Below are 9422 nucleotides of genomic sequence, written 5' to 3'. Positions count from 1 at the left end.
TGTCACATTCAACAAACACTAAAGTAAGGGATGTGGCAGACAGTGGAGGACTTCTTTTTTTATTATTATTATTTGAGGTCATGTCCCTGGAACAACTCCAGGACTCAGCCTTGGAATTTTTCCAGCAGGAATTGTTCCAGGGACATGACCTCAAATTTAAAAAAAAAAAATAAAATAAAATAATTAGGTGTTCCACTGTCTTCCAGATCCCTTAGTTTAGTGGTTGTTGAATTGAACAGAATGCTCACACATAGAACATGGACACACTAGAGATGACATGGACTGGGACAACATCCCTGTGACAAACTTCAGGTGCCTGTGAGGTCATACAGTGCCTGGCAGCCTAATGGTATCGAGCACTAACCTTTTAAAGAAGCCCACTCACAGATTACTACTGTGATCTGTCGTGATGTTCAGATACCCTTCAGCTTTACAAGACTTCTTTTCTCGTACCAGGTTTTCCAGTAAAACACGGCCGTCACCCACCAGCATTTTTGAACCCTTCTTTTCATCTGGATTTCAGTTATCCATTCCAAACACTGCCCAGCCTTTTGTTAGTTTGCTCTACAGGTATGTTGACTTAATGGGAGAAACCAAATTTCTCTGTGTGGCTATATGCCCTGTGATGGAGTGCCACTGTGTCCAGGGTTGGTTCCTGCCTTACATCTGATGCTGCTCTGATAGCTGCTCCCTCACAATTAGTCCCTGGGTTTAGCAGGTTTGATAATAAACTTGAACCTGAACTTTATTGCCAGGCAACATAGTTGCTAGGAGTTTGTGCTGGTGTTACGTCGATACACATAATTATGCTGTTTTATGATATTTAAGCAGTGATGTTTTCAGCTTTAATAATCCTTTGGTGGGTCAGTAACACCATTTTTTTTTTTTGTTCTTTATTTCGCCTTGTACATTTTCTTGTATTAGGAATTTGTTAGTTTTCACATACCCCTTGGGGTCAGAGCACAGGGTCAGCCATTGTACAACGCTTCTGGAGCAATTACAGGTTAAGGGTCTTGCTCAAGGGCCCAGCAGAGTAGGATCTCTTTTGGCAGTGATGAGGATTTGAACTGGGAACCTTCTGGATACCAGCACAGATCCTTAGCCTCACCATATTGCATTCTTTCCTGATTCTTCTTTGTTACATTCGATTTTCAGACAGTCTGTTATTTTTTTCAAAGGGTTAATATGGTTTAACAGTCTTTATTTCCCTATTATGTTTTTAGATTACATTTTGCCTGAAGAAGGGGCCTGAGTTGCCACGAAAGCTTGCATATTGTAATCTTTTTAGTTAGCCAATAAAAGGTGTCATTTTGCTTGGCTTTTCTCTACATTCATAATGGCTAACACGGTACAACACCCTAGTACTACCTATTATGTTTTCAAATGAATATTCTGGAAACGAACATTCACTGTTTTGGTGAGCTAAAACAGAATGGTCTCTTCCCCAATGTAGAAAATTGTCACTGAGTACAATCCTTTCATTGATTCCTCCATTGGAAAAATGTTCCCTCCTGCTACACAGAAACAAGAATCTTTCCTCATTTTCTTGGCCTAATTGATGGTGCCTGCTGCAACAGATTAGTCTGACAATAACGATAACGTAAATGATAAAAGGTCAAAACTGAGGCACATATTAAAAAGTAGAAAAATCAGTTTATTAAAATCAAAGCAAGAAATATGGCTGATTAGCTCAATTTAGAATTTTTTTTTAGATTTTATTAAAATCACACAACATTCCATACAAATAAATCAATTTTTCAAAAATAGGATTGAAAGCAAATTAACCCCCACCCCTGAGAAAGAGAGCTAGGCCAGCAGAGCAAAACTTAAAGCTAGTAAAAATAAGTAAATAGATTAATTAATAAGTGAATAAAGATAAATGGGAAAAAGGGAGAGAATCTGCTTCCTCAGTGCTTTAAAAGCTTATTCTAAAATGTTATTGATTAGATCCTGCCAGGTTTTGAAAAAGTTCTCCATAGATCCTCTAAGTGTGAATTTGATTTTTTCCAGTTTCAAAGTAACATAATTTACCCACTGACTTAAAAGAAGAGAATTAGGATTCTTCCAGTTGAGGAAGATAAGTCTACGTGCCAATAGTGTAGTAAAGGCAATTACAGTTTGTTTGTCGTCCTCCACTTTAAGCCCATCTGGGAGTACACCAAACACAGCTGTTAATGGGTTAGGGAGGATTGTGACACCAAGGCTGTCTGAAAGGCATTTCAAAATTTTGGTCCAGAATGATGTTAATTTGGTGCAGGCCCAAAACATGTGACCCAGTGAGGCTGGAACTTGATTGCAACGTTCGCAGATTGGATCTTGCCCTGGAAACATTTTGGACAATTTTAAGCGAGACAGATGTGCTCGATATATAATTTTGAGTTGAATAATTGTATGCTTTGCTCATATGGAGCTCGAGTGGATTTTCTGCACTGCTACCTTCCACTCCCTTTCTGAGATATTGCGTGAGAGATCCTTTTCCCACTGTCCTCTTGGATCTTTGAAAGGGACGGACTGTAAAATGGTTTTATATATTATAGAAATGCTGTATGAGTCCTCTATTCTGGAATAGAGGTAGGTGGGAGATGAGGAAAATTGGGCAGGTTCAGTTTAACAAAGTTTCTGATTTGAAGGTAGTGAAAGAAATGTGTTGCTGGAAAGTTAAATTTGGAATGTAATTGTTCGTAGGATGCAAAGACGTCTATGTACAGATATCTAAGTGATTTAATCCCAAATGTTTTCCAGACATTAAAAACTGCTTATGTTTGAGAGGGTGGAAAATTTAGAATATTATTATAAGTTTCACAAACAAAGCTCCAGGGAGTTCATTAGTTAAATGAGCATTGATTCGTCCAAACGGGCATAGTGTTCCAGTTTTTGAAGAATCTGTCATCTGAAGAGCTCACTTGTTTCACAAGTTTATTCTTTTGTTTAAATGTATTTAAAAGTTTATATTATGGCTAAAGTGCAGAGTAAAAAATAAGAAGATAGTCCATCGTGGGCAGTGTTGGTCAAACCCCATTTGGATCCCTAAGTGGGGAGGACGATGTTTGCCCCTTATTATCCAACATGAATAGTTGGTATTATTTGACTTTGGGAGGACATCCCCCTCAGTGTTTGGAGCATGCTCCTCTTAACTTTCATAAATGGCACCCCTCAAATAATGTCACCCTAGGTGTGCGCCTACATCTCCTAATTGATTGCCCGACTCTGATCACTGGGCACACTCATGCACACACCCACTCTATGTCATATATGGCCAATTTAGGCACCAGCTAATCTAATTTTTGTGTTGATTGGATGTAGGATGAAGTCAGAGTACTCAGACAGCACCATCTGTACAATGAGAGAACCTGCAAACTTCGTGTAGATAATAACTGGGCCAGAAATCAAACCTATGTCTGTAGATGGCACAGTTGTTATCAGAATAACTGTAAAGATAAGAAGAGGGAGTAATATCAGCAATACTGTCAAGTGTAATTAATATTCTTCAGTTAGAGTTAAATTCTTATTTTTAGTTGCTATAGTGCACTTTATGTATGACCCATAAAGGAATAAACTTTATATAATCTGAGCCCACTTTTTTCTTTGTAAGGTTGTGGGGAACCAGAACAAACCCCACTGGGGGCACACTGTAGATACTAACACTGGATATAATGTCACTCTGCTGCAGAAGACACTCGTGCACTCATTCACACTCATGCATATATGATTTTCCTTCAGGTGCTTTCCTCTCATGATCAAAAAGCTGATTAAAGACTTGAATTTTACCTTATGTAAGTTTTATGTGGTAGTGCCCTGCACAATTACAGATTTCCCATGTAAGGCTGATAGTTTCATTTTGCTTTATTACTGATTTAGAAAATGGATAATGTAGATGCCACATGGGCTGGACGGGCATCCCAGGCAGGAGAGGGGATGGTTCCTTGCCTGGATGGGAGACTCCTAACAGACAGATGAACATCCTGGACGGGGAGGAGAAAGGGAGCACACCTGGAAGGGATGGACCGACAGCCCATTGAAAGGAAAAAATGTCACTGGGGGTGTTTTACTCCCCCAGCACGCTAGATGGCAGCAGCCCTGGATATTGGTGCCCAGTGAAAAGCCAGCAGGGCATGAAGGGAGATGTAGTCCAGCAGAGCAGCCCTGCTGGGGTCACTGCATGCCACAAGAGGGTACTACAGTGAGACAAGCTCCCTGCTGTGATGGACTTCCATATGACCTGGAAGTGCTTCCATTGGGCAATGGCCCTGGCACCGGAAATACTCCCAGGTCCTTAATTTAAGGGACTGCACTCCCATGGCCGGACGAGTCAGAGTTGGGAGGTAGAGAGGCAACACTCGACTGGAGGAGGGCAGTGCGGTGGTGGGAGAAATTATAGTGGTGAATTGAATTGAATTATGGAGAAAGGAAACCTGTGTTTTTTTGTGCTTTTGTTACTGGTCGGAAATGTTTGGTCAATAAACCCACCTTTATTTGAACCCGGGACTGTTCTTGTGTGTTCATGTTGGGGTTTGGGCTCATTGATGCCCCGGTTTCCATCACAATGGCTTAGTAAATGCAATTCACTTGTTCTTGAAACATTTTACATTAGCACTAGGAGCACAATAGTGAACACCGACTGGCGTCATGTTTTTAAATCTGCAATTATTTTATAAGTGTGCATCTCGTACTCTTCTGTGACTTTTCCTGAATTGCTGCTCTTCAGAAGATTTGACTAATGATTTTTGACCATATTTACAGTACATATTCCTTTCACCTCAAAAAATCCAGTCTAGGCACTTTTATTGAGGTTATTGTATGTTGCTACCAGAATGTGAATTTCTATCTCCATCCTACAGATGACTAAATACAAAATACAAAAAAATAATGTATATATAAACTCATCTGAAATTGCATGGCAATATTTTCACACAACATGAATACAAATTGCACAGTCAGCATCAATTTGATATGGGGAAAGGAGAACACACGTGCTGGCACCTTGTGGACAGAGCAAGCCGTAAGTGAAGAGCACAGAGACCTGGGTTGGTAAGCAACTCACTCACAATGTTTTTACATACACAAAGATGTATGCAGTTGGCTTTCTTTGTAGTAACAGAAGGATCAATGGAATGTGGTATTTGACCGTGAGTGAGGTACCTTTTAGGAAAAAAATATGATTTCAGTACAGCTGTATTGAAATGTTGATGCATGTGTTGAATGGGATACAAACAATTCCATGTATTGAATTAAATACTCAAACAATGTAATTTAGGAAATGGAACAATTTTGTTCTGAGCTCACTTATAATAATCAATTTTGTACCCATGTCCTGTAATACTTGTTTCCCAAACTGCCCCCTAGACTAATGTTTACTTGATTATGTTGACCTCTTTTATAAGTCGCTTTGCATAATAGCATCTGTTAAGCAAATAAGCATAAAATGTAAATGCAAGAAGACATACCTCCCAATGTGTCATTCAGCCATAACCTTGGAAATGTTGCTGTGCTTTCCTTTAAAAGAAACTTCCTATCCTTGGCCTGATGAGCTTGGAATTGGAGCAAAGTGGAGACAAGGGCTTGTCTGGCAAAGAAATGAAGGAGGAAGAGAAAGAGATGCCAGTGCTATTAGCGAGAAAGAAAAGAGGAGGAGAAAGGTAGGTAGGGGGCAAAATATTTGTGTATTGTGGATTCAGACTCTGGAGTGGCTTATAGTTTTGCTTTATTTACTGTAAACCTGGGCCCTGTACATCCCCAAGACTTTTTTTCTTACAATAAATCTGTTATTATTGGGCATTTGTCATGTCTGTGGGTTATTCTGAGTGTGGATTTTGTTCAGGTGCATCCTCAGTGGTCACAGTGTAATACAAGTATGTTTGCCCTCATTTTGAGTATCATGTTGATAGTACCATAGGATTCATTTGTGAGGTTTGGACAAGCGGAAAGGTAAAACATATCTATTTGGAGATGGTGTCAAGTGTCAGGACGAGATTCATAAGAGTATTACAACTAAACCAACAGAAAGTTTGGGTAAGAGAGATATTCCCTTTCATAGATTTACTTTAATTCCAGTGTGAAATTTAATGCCATCTTTATCAAAAAATATAATTTGTATCAGGTGGTGTTCTTGTTGCTTATTCATTGAACAAAGATTTTTCAGGGAAATTGGTGTTTAATGAGTGTTCACTGCTACTGTCTATTAAATTCAGAGTCCTTGATTCAAATCCTCGCCCTTGCACTACCTGTGTATTCTCTCTGGGGTATGTGAGTCTTCCTTTTGGTAATCTGAAACATTTCAAAGATTTAATGTTCGGTTAATTGATGACTGCAGATTGGCATGGTGTGAGTGACTGACAGGGTTGGTTCCTGCTTTGCACCCATTACTTCCAACATTGCAGGTGTCGGGCAGAATTTATCAGTGGCAGATGTCAATGTCCACCTGTGATCAACAGTTCTAAATCACATTTTTCTTTTTCTATTACTTTTATTTTTGTTACTCCGCAAAATGTGAATATGCATAAAAGTTTTGCAGGCATTTTTATACTGATTTAAGCCACGGTTTTCATGGAATAATGCACATGCACAAAGAACAAAAAATAACCCATAGGACATTTTTTACTGCTCAAATGTTGATCTTTGATGGCTCATGAGACTTGAAAGAGATTCTCATGTACAGTATGTTTCATTTAAGAATCAACTTTGTCATAGATGACAAAAAGGAGACATGACATACAACTGAGGAAAATAATTTAAAACTGAGAATTTGGTTTGAAAGTTAAATTTTGTGAGATCTCTTTCAAGACTTCATGTTTTTTCATATTATTAGACCGATGCCTTTATCAAAGGTGACTTACAACATCTGAGATACAATCAGATACATATTTTTTGTTTTTCCATTTGTAGGAAAGGCTGGTGAAGTGACTTGCTTGGGGTCACACAGTGTCCGTAGCAGGATCTGAACTCACAATCTCGGGGATTGACGGTCAAAGTCTTAACCACTGTGGTACCCTTTTCTTCCAGTATGAGTTTGATCTAATTGGAGCACAGCAATATAAATTAGAGCAGCTAATAGTATTACTCAGGAGCAAGAGCTACAGTTTCGTAATCATAATACAGTGTTTTAAAACAACAACAATATTTATTTATATTGCACAGTTTCATACAGGCAATGTAGCTCAAAGTGCTATACAAAATGACAAAAAGAAAGTTATATGAAATGAAAAACAAACAAGATTAGGAAATAATATTAAAGAATAAGTAAAAAAACGCAAAATGAAAGGTCCGATGGCTATGAGGACAGAAAAAGCAAAACAAAACAAACTCCATTTAGGCTGGAGAAAAAAATAAAATCAGCAGGGGTTACAAGGCCAAAAAGCCCACCCAGCTCCCATTGGGCATTCTACCTAACATAAATATTCGTAAATCAGTCCTCTTGGTTTTCAGGCTTCACATGGTAATAATTGATGAAGTTGGTCTCGTGGGTAGCTGAGACAACAGCCTTCAATCCATGAACACGGGCTCAGCATGGTGCTTTGATCAGGTTGTAGTGGCGCAGATCACCACCACAGAAGAACCGGATGAAACAGCAGAGAATAGTGGGGATTCCTGAAGAATATGATAATTCTATGCCAGTAAAATCTATCGAGAAATACAACTAAAATGTAGCTATGAGAAAGCCATATTAAAATAATAGAATTTTAGCACTTTTTTTAAAAATGTTCACAGTATTAATCTGCCAAATTTCTTTTGGTGAAGTTTCCAGATTTTGGGTGCATAACAGTTCTTTTAAGTTTGGCTCTTGGAATTCAAAGATCTGAGGTTACGACTCGGGGCGTAGAGGAATAGGCATTCCAAAATATGGGACAGAGCGAGATTATTTAAAGCTTTATAAATCATTAGTAGTATTATAAAGTCAATTCTGAATGACACTCTCAATCAATGTGACAACGCTAAAACTGGTAAGATGTACTCAGATTTTGTTTTTCTGGTTAAGATTCTTGCTGCTACATTCTGCACTAATTGCAACCGATTGATGTCTTTCTTAGGTAGTCCTGTTAGGAGTCCATACAGCAATCTAGTTGAATAAAAACAAAAGCGTGAACTAATTTTTCAGCGTCTTGTAAATTAATAAGAGGTGTAACTTTTGCTTTATACCTTAAGTGAAAAATGCAATCCTAGTAATCTGGTTAATGTGGGATTTAAAGTTTAGGTCAGAGTCACCAATTACCCCTAAATTTTTTTACCTCCGTTTGACTTTTAAATCTATGGGACCAGGTTTATTCTAACACCCTCACTATATCCATGTTTGCCAATCTCAAAAATATTTTCTCTTTTTATTTAGTTTGAGAATATAATTGCTCATCCTTTTGGAAATACTTCAATGACTTTGGACCAGAGAGCCAAGAACATCAGGGTCGTTAGGCGCAATCGATAAGTAAAGCGGTGTGTCATCTGCATAGCTGTGGTGGCTCACCTTGTGCTTTGAGATGATCAGACCTAATGGAAGCATATAGATAGAAAAAAGCAGTGGACGCAGAATAGATTCTTGGGGTACACCATATATCATGTATCTCTGAAGTTCAATCACCGCAACTAAAAAAGAATTTTCTACCTGTTAAGTGAAACAGAAACCAATTTAAGACACTGCTAGGTAGGCCCACTCATTGTCTAAGGCGATTTATAAGAATACTGGGGTCTGTGGTGTCAAATGCTGCACTCAAGCCTAAAAGAACAAGAACAGATATATACGGCCTCTGTCTGTATTAACCCGCAAATCATTTACTACTTTAACCAGTGCAGTTTCTGTACTATCAGTTGTTCTAAAACTTGACTGGAAATAGTCAAGAATGGAATGTATATTCAAGTAATCATTTAGCTGCTTTATTACTGACCTTTCTAGACTTTTACTTAAGAAAGGCTTATTAGAAATTGGTCTGAAATGATCAAAAACAGAGAAGTCGAGATTATTTTTGTTGAGCAGGGGTTTAACAACAACATTACCATAAAGAACTGTTCATACCTTTCACCATTTATTGCTGAGCACACAGTGCAAATATTTTAAGATTGTAACAAAATATCAAAACACTACTTTGAAAATCTGAGCCTTTAGTGTGACTTTGCTGAGATCTCTGCTGAAACCCGAGAAGAGGCACTTGTGAGAATTCCAGGGTATTTTGTCTCAGAAGAAAAATCTGAGAAGAATGAGACAAAAGAAAATTTCTTCGTTTAATTTCTTTATAATCTCATTGTTGTCTAGGAGAAACCAAAAAGATATTAAAGAGATCCCTTTTTTTTTTATTTTTTCATTCCTATGGGAAAGCAATTATGCAAAATATACATTTTTGCCTACTCATGCTCATATTCTCTCATAGTAGTAATCATATATATATAAATATATAAATATATATATATATATATATATATATAATATATATATATATATA

The sequence above is a fragment of the Erpetoichthys calabaricus genome, chromosome 15 (assembly GCF_900747795.2).
Source record: "Erpetoichthys calabaricus chromosome 15, fErpCal1.3, whole genome shotgun sequence".
Lineage (NCBI taxonomy): Eukaryota > Metazoa > Chordata > Cladistia > Polypteriformes > Polypteridae > Erpetoichthys > Erpetoichthys calabaricus.
Note: the sequence above shows the minus strand (reverse complement) of the source record.